Raw genomic sequence first — 15,663 nt, forward strand, 5'->3', positions numbered from 1 at the left:
TTTAAATTAGGGAAATCGGCCACACAGGGCAATACTTCGAAGTTTCCAAGAACGCTCGGAACGTGTAGATTGAGTTCCAGCGGCAAAAATACGAGCTAAGATTCTTCTTCAGTGCACCTTTAACTGCCGAAAAGAGTTGTATCTGACTATATTGGCATGGCCGCCTGAAACGGGGAGTTTCTTCCGCACAGAGGGCCATTTCATTTCCTTCGTTCTTCGAGAGGTGGCGCTACACTCGGCAGCTCACTAAAGCCCTCTGCTTATTGGAATCACTGCAAATAGTGACACAACAGACAGCTACTATGTAAAAGGGAATAAAGACGGGGTGATGGGAACGTCCATGTATGGTAGGGCACAGGACGCATTAAATTGCTGTGGCTTTAAGAGGTGCTCGTTGCAAACTCGACTCCTCAGTATTTTGTTTCTCTTGTGTAGTTAATTAGCCGCTCCCGTATCAATTATCTCCCCGTTGCTCCACCGCGGTCATTGCTTTTTGCCGCAACGCAAATGAATCCGCGTCTTGTATTTCGCGCTACTCGTGATGCCACTGTTTCGAGCACATTCAATGTGTTGGTGAGTGGCGAAACAACTTAAAGGGACATTCAACAGAGCACAAAAATTTGTGTTCTTAGGGAAACTATATTAATGCGTTAAAGGACATTCAACAAAGCACTGAAATTCTCTTCCAGAGACTGAGCATGTCGCCGTGCTCTAACCACTGAGCCACCTTCGCTTACTTCAAAGCGTGATTGAGGCACTGAGGTGTCTGTTGACCCAGGGCGCCAGTTGCTTGCCTTTCCTTTCCTGAAAATCAACGGCATCTAAGCCTTCCACTGGTTTTGAAAAAAAGAAAAGGCGCAAAACGGCCTCAGTTTGTGTGTGGACGCCACCGCCTGCTGACCGTAGAGTCACTGGATAAACTTATCGAGTGACTCTTAACTCACAGCGCTACTGAGGTGATCACTGACCCAGTGAGCCATTTACACTTGCTTCTCAGATGCTTCACACAGACGCACACAGCTCAAACCCGGGGAGTGCGGCTAGAAATGCTTTAAATACAACAGCAACCGCGGCGTCGGCCGTCCAGTCCTCCCGGAAAGCATAGCAGGTTCCATTCCCGACGCCGCAGACCAATCTGCCATCTCCGCGGTCTCTACTTCTAGGTATTATGTGGTAGCCTCTCGCTCGATGTGGTCCAAGTCATTTTTGTAGCGAGGGCTACACTACGCTACCCAGTCGAGAATTCCGCCGCGAGCCTGTGAGGCCGATAGTGCGCATGCGCGAAACCCGAGAGGAGCAGCAGGTGCGCATGCGCGGCAACCGGAGAAGGGCAGCAGGTGCGTGGAACCGTACCTCTCGCTACGTATATCCTAGCATAGCTGAGCTAAGCCACTGCCAATTTTTTTTCTTCCGTTTGTTCTGTGTCGCGAATATTCGCTAAGGCCGCTGGAAGTAGGGCGAGCACTACGCCCCGTCAAACAGCGAAAGCAAGGAGGGAAGCTGAGTGCCGCACCTTGCAAAAAAATAAAGAGAAGTGGAGTCTCATCAAAGCGCGAAAGCCGCCACGGAGACGAAGCGCGTTGCTTAGATGGGAGAATAGAGTGTGCGAGAGGGGGCGACGGTCAGCAGCCAGAGACCTGGACCACTACACTAGTGCTGCTACTGCCATCTACGAGCTCCCCTAGAATGTGCACGCCCTAGCTGCATTGCAACTACAGTGTTCTAGAACACTGTAACTGCAACTGACGCTTGCACCCATCACCTGCGACGAGATAGACCAATATTAATGCGAAAGCATATGTTGGCTCGTCAGTGGCGTTCGTCCGACGGGACAGATCCATAGCCAATCCAACATTAGCCTCATAACAATCGATGCATCGGCAAAACTGGCCAAACAGTCCTATCTTGACAAACAAAACTTACGTAAAACAAAAATTGAAGAAAAAATAATAATAAAAAATAATTACGAAAGAAATGAAAAAAATTGGCGGGAGAAAGAGCGGACAGGGAAAGGTTTTCGCATTTCCGCTTTAAGAACACAAGTGCAAACCTGTAATTTTTCAGCCACAAAGTATTTGCACAAGTAAATTTTCATTGACCAGCACCTCATATTAAAAAAATTGAAACATTCTCCTGTGCTTTCCTTAGTTTTCATGACTGTTATACCTTCCTTCATTTAATTGGGGACTAGTTGGCTGTTCATGTTATACTCAGGACAAAACCTACCGCATTCGTATGCGATTCAAAGGGGCGTGTTATTTTTGGTTTCGCCCAGAAAAATAGAAATAAAAAAGAGCCGCAAAAAAAAAGAAATTGAAAGCAGGTGGCGCCACGGGTGCTGAAGGAACGAAAAGGTAATATTTTGAAGCGTTATAAGTGCAGTCAAGCAACCTAATTTTGAAGCAAAAATTAGCGGAGAAATTAAAATTTTAGAGTTCTAGCGGCGAACAAGCAGAAGTAGCAGAACTGAATGCTGGAAGCTTTCTCTTCGAGTTTACGAGTGATTAATAGCAGAACGCTCACTTGCAACGGCATGGCGGTCGCATTTAAGGGGCACGGAGGGCCTAGCGATTGATCGGCATACTTACCTGGTGCCGGGGCATCCTTGGTCAGGATGGAGGAGCCTCCAGGGTGAGATGCGGGCATTGCACTGCGCCCGCGTTGACCCCTGCCACTTCCTCAATGGAGGCAGGTGGGGCATGCAATTTTTGGTAGTGGGGGACTGCGTGCGCGCATCCCCCTAACCATAACCAAATTCAAAAAGCAGAATTTCACGAGATTCTATAATATTAAAAAAAGGCATAAATGACCACTGATGGCTTGGAAACCTCTACCATCGCACTTGCTATCACCTGCACGGAAGCCCGGTGCATTTTAAGTGACTCGAAAAGTGCGATTCTAAATTTTGCTCCAGTCCGACTTCATGTACCAGGGTCCCCGCACGACCCCACTGCATTCAAGTGTTTATGCTCCTATAGTCCATGACACTGGCAGCACGGCCGGGTCCTCCGAACGCAGCAGGGTCTCCCAGGTCTTGAGGTTCTCTAGGTCCCGCGGGGGAGGGTCCGCCGGGCAGAGGGAAATGATGTGGAGGGAAGAAGCGAAGGGTTCTTGGCATAGGGCACATGCCAGAGTGGGGAAGGAGGGATGATAGTGGGTTAGGGTAAGGGGAGAGTGTGTGTCTGAAGTCTGCGCCAGATGGTTGCGTGTTTTTTATCTAGGGAGGGGTGGGGCGGGAGGTAGAGCTGGCATAAGGCTCTGTATGCCTGGGTCAGCTGACTGAATCAGTGCATGCGCTCCTTCGCGAATCGTCGATCCGAGGCCACCTGAGCCCGGTTTAAAGTACCTTGGGCTAAAAGGTTGACCGCCCCGTTTCCGGGATTCTCGGAGTGCTCAGGCACCCATATCAGCTCCACTTGGCTGGGCGGGGGCGCACCGGGCGAGTCCAGTATGTCAAAAGCAGGGACACGAACTCGGCCTCGAGCAACATTTAGAATCGCAGTTTTAGAGTCACTTAAAAAATAGCGGGCTTCCATGCGAGTGATGGCAAGTGCAATAGCGGCTTCCTCTGCAGCCTCTGGGGACGTGTCTGGAGGGAGAGGTAGTGTGAGGAGGGTGGATGAAGAGGAGTCCACCACAGCTGCTGTCGCTTCATCACCCGTGCAGGCAGCGTCCACCCATACGGCGTCCGGCTCAGAGCCGTACGCTCGAGGGAGTGCCTTCGCACGGGCTCTGCGGCGCTGCTCATGGTGGGACGGGTGCATATTCCTCGGGAGCGGCCTGATGAGAAGCTTCCGGTGAAGGGGTCGAGAGATGGCGAGGAGGGTCGGGTCGTTGGCCGGTATTCTGATTCCCAGGGAGTCCAGGATATAGCGACCTGTGGAAGTTTGTGTGAGCCTGATGTATTGGGCCTGTCGGTGGGCCTCCACCAGTTCCCCGATCGTGTTGTGGAGGCCCAGGCCTAGTAATCTGTCTGTGGGTGTGTTGAGGGGAAGATTAAGTGCTACCTTGAATGCCTTGCGAATCAAAGCATCCAAAGCGTTTATGTCATGTTTGGATAGTTGTAAGTATGAGGTAGTGTACAGCACACGGCTGAGGACAAATGCATGAATGAGGCGACATAGGTCGCGCTCCTTCATGCCTCTATGATGTCCGGAAACTTGCGGATGAGGTGCGATATCGCGCCTGCAACCTGCTTGAGTTTCTTGAGGGTAGTGGTGTTCATTGTTCAGGATGTGCAGGCCCAATACACGGAGGGTGCCAACCTTAGGTACCGGGTCACCATTCAGTTCAATGGCAATGGGGGAGCGGGGACAGGGATGGTTCTTAGGCCGGATGAGGAGCAGTTCGGACTTCTCTGGGGAGTAAGACAGTCCGATGGTCCGTGCGTAATTCTGGGTCAGGGCGGTTGCTTCCTGTAAGGTGTTCTCTATGCCGCCGTCACTGCCGGGGGTGGTCCACAGGGTTATATCGTCGGCACAAAGAGTGTGCTTGAGGTGGGGAATAGCTGCCAATTTTCGGGCGAGGGGTTTGAGGGTAATGTTAAAGAGAAAGGGGGAAAGGACGGACCCTTGAGGGGTGCCGGTACTCTGAAGTGTGTAGGAGGGGAACACAGGTGGCCGAAGTGTAATGCTTGAATGTAGGCGTACGTGCGCGCACCCACATTCAATAGGGATAGAGCAGTCATGATCGCCTGATGTTCAATGCGATCAAAAGCTTCGGAGGGATCCAAAGCTAAGACTGCCTTGGTGTGACCTGGAAGAAGCGGGTCGAAAATGTCGTGTGTGAGTTGCAGCATGGCGTCCTGTGTAATAGATTAGGGCTAAATCCCACCATGCTATGCGGGTAAAGATTGTTTTCCGCCATGTGACTTGTGAGTCTCGCTAACACAAAATGCTCGAGGAGCTTCTCGAGGCATGAGATTAGGGAAATCGGGGGAAGGTTTTGAAGTGTAAGTGGTTTCTTGGGTCTAGTTATGAATATTACCTTCGCGTGGCGCCAGCACTGCGGGAGGTTACCCTCCGTCCAGCACTGGTTGAAGTATTTCGTAATGTGGGTGATCGATTGGTCATCCAGATTACGGAGCATGGAGTTTGTGATTTTGTCTGCACCAGGTGCGGAGTTGGCGCGGAGAATCAGGAGGGCCGCTCTGACTTCCGTCTCCGTGATGTCGGTGTCGAGTGTGGGATTTGGTTGTCCTGTGTAGTGGGGTAGAGGTGTGGGGCCGCCTGGAGATGTGTACATGGTTTGAAGTGTGTCTAGAAGGGTGTCGGGATCGTCAATGTGTTCATGTGTGAGGCGTGTCACGTGGTGCTGTGTTGCTTTTTTGGTGCGTGTGGGGTCAATGAGGTGTCGGAGGAGGTTTCCAGCGATGCCGTCCCATACGTGTCCGGACTTAACCTTCACTCGCAACATACGACACGCAGACTGGCTCAACACCCAGGAGACCCTCGGTAGCGACCACTGCATCATTAACACTACACTACGCACACGCCCCCTCAAGCGTCCCAGAACACAAGCCCATATCCCAGATTGGACGAAATTCAGGCAAAATTTTAACTCACTTGATAATACACCCATTTCCGCGCAAGGCTACACAGCATGTTCCCAACAGCTGCTGGCACACCTTTCATCGCATGAAAGACACATCCAGGTCTCAGAGGCGGTCACGGACGTGGATAACCACCTTCTACACCTCTGGGAAGCCCGTCGCAGCCTCGTCCGCCGTTGGCGACGCCAAAAACACAATAGAAAGCTTAAAGCTCGAATTGCCGAGCTTACCCAGAAAGCGGCAGAGTACGCGGCCCAACTCGCCGACTCCAACTGGGTAGATAGATGCAACACGGCCGCGCGACAAATGTCTAGCCGAAACACGTGGCGTCTCTTTCGAGCCCTAATCGACCCAACCCAAACACGAACCGAAACACAAAAACATTTGCACCGAGCCCTGCACGCTTTTCCTGGCAACACGACTCAACTGGCACAGAAACTTCGGGACCAGTATCTGTGTACAGCCCAAGAGCCCCGAGGATCTGCGTACTCTTATGCAGGCAGAGAGAACACGGAGCTGGATCAACCTTTCCAGCTCCATGATCTGCAGGCGGCTCTCGCCAAAATGAAACGGGGCACTGCGCCAGGACGGGATAAGGTCACCGTCAAGCTTTTGACGAACCTGCCCGACTTGGCATACCAGTCCCTCCTGGAATACGTCAATGCGATTTGGCGCGGGGACACTCCCCTGCCAATCGAATGGAAAACGGCTTTAGTCACTTTTATTCCTAAAGCTGGCAAACCAATTGACACAGATAACCTCCGCCCCATCTCTTTCACCTCATGTGTGGGCAAACTAATGGAGACGATGGTGCGGGATCGGTTATCTACATATCTTGAAAACAAACAAGTCTTTGCGAGCACCATGTTCGGATTCCGCCCACACAGATCCGCACAGGATGTCCTCCTGCAACTCAATCGGGAAGTCCTTGACCCCCTCGAATGCCCCCATAATGACCGGGTAGTACTCGCCTTGGATCTTAAAGGGGCATTTGACAATGTAACACATGAGATCATACTCACTAACCTAAGTCACACCGACTGTGGCCTCAACACATTCCAATACATAAGCCAATTTTTAATGGATCGTCAATCCTACATTCGAATTCAAGATAGAGACCATGGTCCTTACCTACTCGGCACGCGGGGAACCCCTCAAGGCGCGGTACTTTCCCCGCTGCTCTTCAATCTGGCCATGATGCACCTGCCGGCCCAGCTGAGTGGTGTCGCCGGCGTACAGCACGCCCTGTACGCCGATGACATCACTCTGTGGGCCACGCAGGGCAGCACAGGAGACATTGAAACCAGCCTGCAAACAGCGGCGACGATAGTAGACCGCTACGCCCGCCGCTGCGGTCTTCAATGTTCCCCTCAAAAATCGGAATTTGTGCACCTCCGCCCCTCACAGAAGTGCACAACTAAAATATCTCTTTCTCTTGAGAGTGGTCCCATACGCGAAAGTGATGAGATACGGGTACTCGGACTCTACATGCACAAACACAGGCGGCCAGACACTACATTGGCCAAACTCCGTAAGGTGGGGGACCAGGTGGGCCGCATGGTCCGCCGGGTTTCCAACAAACGCGGAGGGTTACGAAGTAAGGATGCCTTGCGGCTGGCAAACGCCTTCGTAACTAGTCGAATTCTCTATTCGACTCCTTATCTCCACCTACGGAAACAAGAGGAGGACGCCCTTGAGGTCATCCTTCGCAAAATTGTTAAACGTACCCTTGACCTCCCCATCACTACTTCAAACAGCCGGCTTATGGCTCTTGGGGTGGTGAATACTTTCCGGGAGCTCCGGGAGGCGCACCTTACAAACCAGTACACGCGCTTGTCGCTAACGGAGTCGGGTCGCCGCCTTCTTGCTCGACTCCATATCCAACACACCCCTCCAATGGAATACAGGTTTCGCATCCCGGAACTGTGGAGACGTGCCCTCCACGTGCGGCCTCTTCCAGCAAACATGTCACATGAAGACCATAATGGTCGGCGCCTGGCACGAACGGAAGGGCTAGCCCGATATTATGGCAACAAAACAGGTGTATACTACGTGGACGCTTCCGGCCCTCACCACGGGGGATGGTACACGGCCGCGGTAGTTCACAACAGCAACACAGTTAACGGCCTAACTTTCAGAGCCCGCAGTGCAACACAAGCAGAAGAGGTCGCGATTGCTCTCGCGGCCTCACATTCCAATTCAAAATACATAATCACCGACTCGCGAGGGGCCTGTCGGAACGTCGAACAAGGCTGCACTCCCTTCCTAGCCTATCGAATATACCAAAATTGCATACGGGATACGGACCCCGCACACCGTTACCTCATATGGGCCCCTGCTCATCAGGGGTTGGCAGGAAACGAGGCAGCAGACGCAGCCGCCCGCGCGCTCTTTCACCGGGCTGTTTTCTCCTCCCCATCCGATCAGGAACCCGATTTTAATCCGGTCTATACATTCAAAGATATTACAACATATAATCAAAATTGTCATCGCCTTTACCCTAGCCCATGTAAAGGCCTGAAGGAGGCGGATGAGCGGCTCCTTCTCCGCCTTCTCACAAATACATTGCTGTGCCCGGCAGCGCTAAAACATTTTGACCCCTCCTTCAGCGGCAGCTGCCCACACTGTAGTGCAGTGTCTTCTGACACTTATCACATGGTGTGGGCCTGCCCCTCCAACCCCGCTATTCCCCCCATCCCCAACCCAACCCGGGAGGACTGGGAGGCGACCCTGCTCGGCTGCCACGACATACAGGCCCAACAAACCTTAGTCGGGCGCGCCCGGGCGGCGGCAACCGCCACTGGGGTCCCATACTAGGGACCTCCACCTAGTGTTTGTAAGGATCGGTCTCTTACGGGCTGATCCAAACATACCTCCTGCTCATTCGTAATAAATGTTTTCACCACCACCACCACCAGTCCTCTCGGGTAGGGAAAGCGGTGATTGGGGGGAGAGAAGGATTTTTTATGCGAAGCATACTAAAATAGCCCAACCCAGCTCCTCGAGCGCGGCGGTGTCGTTACCATTGACCTTTCGTGACCTCCATGTCATACCACGTGATGCGTGACGTGACAGCAGATGAAAAAAATTGCTGAGGCTCAGCTTGGCTAAGCCTTGGGAATGCGAAGCATCCCACGGCGACGGCGCGAGGTGGAGGCCGGCTCTCTCATCCGATGTCACGTGGTGTGACGTCGCGGTGTCACGTGGCGTGACGGCTAGGAGTCCCACGGCGACGGCGCGAGGTGGACGCCGGCTCTCTCATCCGATGTCACGTGGTGTGACGTCACGGTGTCACGTGGTTTCACGGCTAGGGGTCCCACGGCGACGGCGTGAGTGGTAGCTCTAGCAATATGCTTCGCATAAAACGGGGGCCCAACTCGCGCCGTCGCGCGAGGCGTCGTGACCAAGGATGACCACGTGGTGCGTGATGTCACAGCAGATGAGAAACGGGGGCCCAGCTCGCGCCGTCGCGCGAGGCGTGTGTTTCCTGCTTCTGCCGCTAGGTGCGCTGTAGTGAACACGTGATGCTGGAGCGGCGGTATACAAGGGGGTGCGCCTGCCTCTGCTAGGCGTACACGGGATAGAAATGCCTCCTGGAGACAGGGCTGCTCGTTGGAATGAGAAGCAAAAGTTGCGGCGTGCTACAGAGACTGATGAAGAGCGTGAAGAACGTCTAGCCAAACGGCGTGCTCGATATGCAACGGCGCCACTACGGCGTCTCTCATAGCCTTAGTCGCTTTGGGACGTTACACCCCATAAACCAACCAACCAACCAACCGCAACTCGGCGACAATATGCTTCGCATCTGACTAGGCTTAACCTAAGCTAAGCCTCAGCCATTTTTTCTGCATGCCCAAACCATGTGGAAGGTGTCGGCCACCTCCCCACAGAATGAGCAGCGGCCGCCAAAAGAAGGATTAAAGTGCTTGAGAACCGCCGGGTACAGCAGGGTGTTTGTAAAGAGCCTGAGGAGAATTCGTTCGCCAGCTTTACCCAGTCCATTCATAGGAACTGGGTATCGCCGGTGTTCGGCACGATAGTGCTCAGTAATTTCTTTAAAAGAAAGGAGAGGGCTGTGATCTGGGTTAAGCTCCTGCCAAGGGACGCCTGTTGCCCGTTGAGTGAGTGCGCGGGCTGCCTCATGGGCGGCTTCGTTACCTGGCATGCCTTGGTGGCCGGGGACCCATATGATTGAGCGATGAGTTGGATCGCCGTCGCGAGTACTGCGGTGTAAAATTTCTTGAGCGAGTGGAGTGATACAACCGAACTCAAAGTTACGACATGCTCCGCGAGAGTCTGTGAGGATGAATTTAGAGTCGGGATGGGAGGCTGCGAGGGCGATCGCCACCTCCTCCGCATGCGTTGAGTTGGGCGCTCTTAACGAGAGGCCGTCCACCTGTTTTCCCTCGTGTATGACTGCAGCCGTGTACCATTCCCCCCTGGAGCGGTAGGGGCCTGCAATGTCGACGTAGAAGACGTGTTTCTTTGAGCCATAGTGGCGGTGCAGGGCATTCGCCCGCGCCTGGCGCCGGCCATTATGGTCCTCCTTGTTCATCTTAGTCGGAAGGGGTCGAACGTAGAGGGCGCTTCTCCACAGTTCTGGCACTCGAACCCGTTCCATGGTATGGTGATCATGTCTGATATGTAACCGGTCCAAGAGGCGGCGACCGGACGCGGTCTGGGCGAGGCGCGTGTATTGGTTAACGAGATGCGCCTCGCGGAGTTCTCGATAGGTGTTGACCACCCCCAACGCGAGGAGCCGCGCGTTGGAAGTGGATATCGCGAGGTCGAGGGCTCTCTTGAAAATTTTGCAAGGCATCACGCCGAACGGGTGGTGGCGTTCCGTTGACTCCGTGGCAGCGCTACAACACACTGTCGCGTTCCACTCCTAAAGGCGAAGCTTAAGCGTCATTAATTTACAGTTAATTAGTATCTGGTCATTAATTAGTAATTAGCAACTAATTAATAATTTGGCATTACTTCGTCAATTATGTGAGACGTCATCCAGTATTGACGTCACCAGTGTCACATAGGCAAAGTGGTGCAGAAAACATTTTCGCCTCTACGCACAGTCAAAGTGCCCCCTGCATTTTTTCCAGAACCCTACACTGCGGCACCTTTTGAAGCGGAAAGCTTCACTACGAGGGTCGGAGCCGAGCTTCGCGTATGCCGGGTACGCCGAAAAAGCCATATCGTGCGCAGGTGGCCGCCGACTCCGTAATAAAAAAAAGAATAAAAGTAAGCACAGAAACTAGAATAAAAAAAAGAAATGAATGAAATAAAATATCTGAACTAAAAAATAAATAAAAGGCAAACAGTGTGCCAGGAAACACTCATATCTCGGCAGACCCCGGAACAGCACCGTAAGGGAAGGAAAATGAAAGGACATTTGGTTTTAAGGAAAGGAACCGAGGTCTGTCTCTCTCATATCTCGGTGGATACCCGAACCACGCCGTAAGGGCGTTAAGGAAAATGAAATGAAAATTGGTTTTAAGGAAAGGAAATGCCTATCTCTCACATCTTGGTGTACACCCGAAAGGAATGGACACCACAGTACATGTCTCTGAAGCAACCTTCTAAGACAGCACCGTATTCAGTACACGCGCGGCTCCTCCTCCGCCTCCGGTACAGGCAGTGTGTGGACGGCCGAACGCCTCCACCGTTATCGTGGAGCTCCCAGTGCACTGTGCGCGAACTATGACAGCCATGACGTCAAACCAAGCGTAACTGAACCTTTTCGCTCGTATATCGAGGCTTAACCACAGCTAATCCACTTCTTCATTCGGAGGTGCTGGTATTTGGCCTCTGGTGGAGTGGCACACACCAACTGGCGGGATTAGCAAAGGGGGCCTCGCTTCCACTGAGAAGTTCGATAGGTAATGCGCCTTTCATTTCCTCACAGCCAACTTTTTCTCTGATTTCGGCGGCTCTCTCATTCAGTCTCATTCCTGAAGTAACTTTTTCTACTTCATTTCAAAAAAATCGATCACAGCCAGGTTCCACCTGGATGAAAAATTTAGCTGCGGTTTTAATGTTGAATCTGCTTAGTGTGTGAAAGCTGTAGTGTATCGGGCAGCTAGACGAGCCTTGGCGTCTGTGAGCGTGTTCCAGAGACAATTGGCAGCGCAGCCGCTCAGCCACCTTCGCAGGTGGGTTGACTGCGAGATGTTGCTCACCCAATGATTGTGCGGCCTATTGATGCAGTGCCGCGTGTCTGCCGCAACGTTGTCAGCGCTAATGCATCCAGCCCAAATCTCTCTCACCCCCACCATACCTCAACACGCGATTAAGGCATTCAGTTACCCAGGAAGTCATGCGCACCTTCTTTCCTCAAAATCATCGGAGTCTAGAATGTTGACAACGCCGTCGCCAATTAACACAATGAACGCCAAAGGCCTATAGCGTTAGTGACGTGTTTCTGCCACAACGTCGTATATGCCAACGCATGCAGCCTACCGCTCACTACTGACAGGTAGCTTAAAGCGCGACAGGTGTTCAGTGTCCCAGGGAGCAGTTATGCGCCTTTGCTTTCGAAGCTCCCGCTGTTCGTCTGCTTCGGCGCAGCTCCGGAGCGGTCTCAATTTCCGGGCAGGAGTTGGACCCCCCTCCTCCATCCCGGGAGCGTCTTCCTACCTTCAGAGATATCATTATCCACTACCAAGATACCCGGCGCGTTTACGCACCGCCGGCTCCCTCTCTAACCCTAACCCAGGCTTCCCACTGGCGCCGACTCCGAACCCGTACTACTCCCTACCCTATTCTTCTTCATGCCTGCTACCCCGATCAGTTCCTTTCTTCCTGTAAGCTCTGCGGGAAACCGGGAGACTTTATTCGTATCCTTCTCACATGCCCTACCTTCCCACACCCTCCATCCCCAACCATGGCGGAGTAATACTGCGAGAGACTTCTGGCCAGCTCCGCCGCAGCTGACCAGCCCCGGATAATTACCGGCGCCTTCAAGTGCATAGCCCTCCAAGGACTGTCCTTTGCCCTTTAAGGGGCAACCCCTAAGGGTTGCCTCGTGCCACGTAAGGGGAGGAAGAGTTTGCCCCCTCTGCATTGCTTGGCAATAAATGTATCCACCACCACCGGAGCGGCTGGAGGTCGCTCATCGTAAAAGCGACGTGGTGGGCGAAGCTCGCGGAGCATGCCGTAGTAGAGATTTCGCTTTGAAATGCTAACCCTGCTCGCTGCGCATATGCACATAGTCGAACCGCCACGGCGGCTGAGTGGTTATGGCGCTCGGGTGCTGACCCGAATGACGCGGGCTCGATCCCGCCGCGGTGGTCGAATTTCGACAGAGGCGAAATTCTAGAGGCCCGTCTACTGCGCGTTTTCAGTGCACGTTAAAGAACCCCAGGGGGTCAAAATTTCTGGTGGTGGTGAAAATATTTTAATGAAATGGTTTAGGAGGTTGTAGCGGTGGTTGGAGCTCTCAGTCCGGAACCCCATTGGCGTAGGCTGCTGTCCGGGCTCTTTCGATGAGTTGCTTTTGACTATTTTCGTCCGAGCTGGACAGAGCTGCCTCCCACCCCTCCTGCGTTGGCTGGTTATTAACAGTGATCGCCTGATTTCGTTGACAGGCCCATACCATATGGTACAGGTCCGCCTTCTCCCCGCAGAATTTGCATTGTGAGTCAAATGACTCCGAGTCTATGGCATGTAGTCTTCGTGGGTTGTTGTAAGTGTTGGTCTGTAGCTTTCGGAGGTGGTGTTCCTCCCCTTTATCTAGTGTCTTAGCCGGTGGAGGGTAGACCCGACGGGATAATCTTAAGTGCTGAAGTATGTCATTGTAAGTTAGCAGTGGGGTAGGAGGTTCCATGGCATCCGCACTGGGTGCCCGGGGGAGAAATGCTCGGGCTGAGGCATGTGCGCTCTCGTTCCCTGGGATGCCCTGGTGACCTGGTACTCATAGTAAGTGTTTGTGTGTGGGTTGGTAGCCACGGATGTAGCTATCTTGCAGGATTTTAGCTGCTAGCGGTGCGACCCTGCCCCTGAGGTAATTGCGATACGCTGTCTGTGAATCTGTGAGAATGTATATTGAGCTAGTGTGTGTTGCAGCTAGAGCAATCGCCACTTCTTCCGCAGCCAGTATGTCCTGGCTAGCTAGTACTAGTCCGTCGACTGTTGTATTTTGGTGCACTACCGCGACGGCAGTCATTCCCTGCTCGGGACCGCAGCATCGACATAGAACACGCCCTCGCGCCCGCCGTAGTGTCTTTTCATGGCTTCGGCTCGTGCTTGTCGTCTTGACTGGTGAAAATCAGGGTGCATATTCCTGGGTAGTGGAGCTGCCTTGAGTTGTCCTCTCCATGAGGCTGGGATGTCGGTTTTGGTGTCTAACTGTCGGGGGCAATTGATGTTTAAATCACTCAGGACTTGTCGGCCAGTTCGAGTTGTGGAGAGCCGTACCACCTGCGCCGTAAGGTGTGCCTCTATCAGCTCATCGCTCGTGTTGTGCACACCCAGTCGCAAGAGCCTGTCCGTCGATGTCGCAAGAGGGAGTCCCAGGGCCTTCCTGTAGGCAGTTCTGATTATGATGTCGAGGTTTTTTATGTCACGCTTCTTTAGGCGGAGGTAGGGCGCTACGTAGACGACGCGACTTACAACGAAAGCCTGCACCAGTCGCAGAGTATCGTCTTCTCGCATCCCTGATTTGCCCGTCGTTATCCTGGCGATCATCCTGGCGACTTGCTCGCTCACGAGCCGTAGTTTCTGGAGGGCAAGAAGGTTGTTGCCGTTGCTATTTATGTACAGACCCAGTATCTTCAGGGTCTGAACTTCCTTGATGGGTGAGTTGTCTACGCGGATATTGATGGTGTCTTGATTCTTGCGTTGACGGAAGACTGTGAGTTCGGATTTTTCGGGTGAGCACGTTAGTCCACACGCCCGGGCATAATTTTGAACTGTTGTCGCCGCGGTTTGTAGTTGTTCTTCAATCATTCCCATACTTCCCGTGGTTGTCCAGATGGTTATATCATCAGCGTACAGGGCGTGCCGTATGCCCTGTACCTGATTGAGAAGAGGTGGGAGATTTAGGAGTGCAATGTTGAAGAGAAGTGGTGATAGTACTGCCCCTTGCGGAGTGCCTCTCGTGCCCATCTTCACTTGCGCTGTGTGTTTTGTGCCGGTGCTGATGTTGACGGTTCTGTCCGTAAGGAAATCGCAGATGTACGAGTAGACTCGCTGTCCACAGTTCATGCTGTGGAGGGTGTTGAGGATTGTGGAGTGTTTGACATTGTCAAACGCTCCCTTCAGGTCAAGGGCTAGAAGCGCTCGGTTACTGTTTGTGCGTGCGGGATCAATGACTTCGCGTTTGATTTGCAGAAGCACATCATGGGTGGACAAGGGTGCCCGGAATCCAAACATCGTGTGTGGCAGTAGCTCATTGTCCTCAAGATAATTGGAGAGACGCGTGTGGACTGCCTTTTCCATGAGTTTGCCTGCGCACGACGTGAGGGATATGGGGCGCAGGTTTTCGATGCTGATTTTCTTGCCGGGTTTGGGAATAAAGTGTACATTGGCTGTTTTCCATGCTTTTGGAATGGTGCCCGTACACCAACATTCGTTTATGTAATCCGTGAGTTGCTGCAGAGCCTCCGTGCCGAGGTTGGCCAGAAGTCCGACAGTAATTTTGTCTTGTCCCGGGGCTGTGCCTCGGCGCATATCTGCTAGTGCTGCAATGATTTCCTCTGAAGTGATATCTCTGTCTAGGTCTTCGTTCGGTTCCCCACGGTACTCCTTATTGTAGGGTTGTGGGTCTCGCGCGGTGCAGATATAGCGACGCGTCAGTTCATTCACGAGTTCTTGATCCGTGCCTTGAAAGCTGTGCAGGGCTCGATGCAAATTTCTGTGTTGTTCACTCTTCGCTTTCGGAGGGTCAATTAGGCATCGCAGAAGGTTCCATGTAGCCTTGGTGTCTAGGCGGCCATTGAGGGATTCGCACTTCGTTAGCCAATTGGTGCGAGCGAGGTCCCATGCGTATTGGTCTGCTTGAATAGTAAGCTTGGCTATTCGAAGTCTTAGTTTCCGATTGTGTCTTTGTTTTTTCCACCGTTTTATAAGACTACGTCTTGCTTCCGAAAGGTGTAGGAGGTGGTTGTCAACAGCTG

The 15,663-nt window shown here is 52.8% G+C and overlaps 1 non-coding gene across 1 annotated transcript; it reads left to right on the plus strand.

The window, feature by feature from the left end:
* The first annotated feature begins 2,580 nt into the window (after positions 1 to 2,580).
* Positions 2,581 to 2,743, plus strand: LOC149347693 (U1 spliceosomal RNA). The gene has a single exon (XR_016282589.1). It is a non-coding gene; the product is annotated as a U1 spliceosomal RNA (small nuclear RNA).
* The last annotated feature ends 12,920 nt before the right edge of the window (positions 2,744 to 15,663 follow it).

Source organism: Amblyomma mixtum, chromosome 4 (genome assembly GCF_055824585.1).
Source record: "Amblyomma mixtum isolate Tamu chromosome 4, ASM5582458v1, whole genome shotgun sequence".
Taxonomy (NCBI): Eukaryota; Metazoa; Arthropoda; class Arachnida; order Ixodida; family Ixodidae; genus Amblyomma; species Amblyomma mixtum.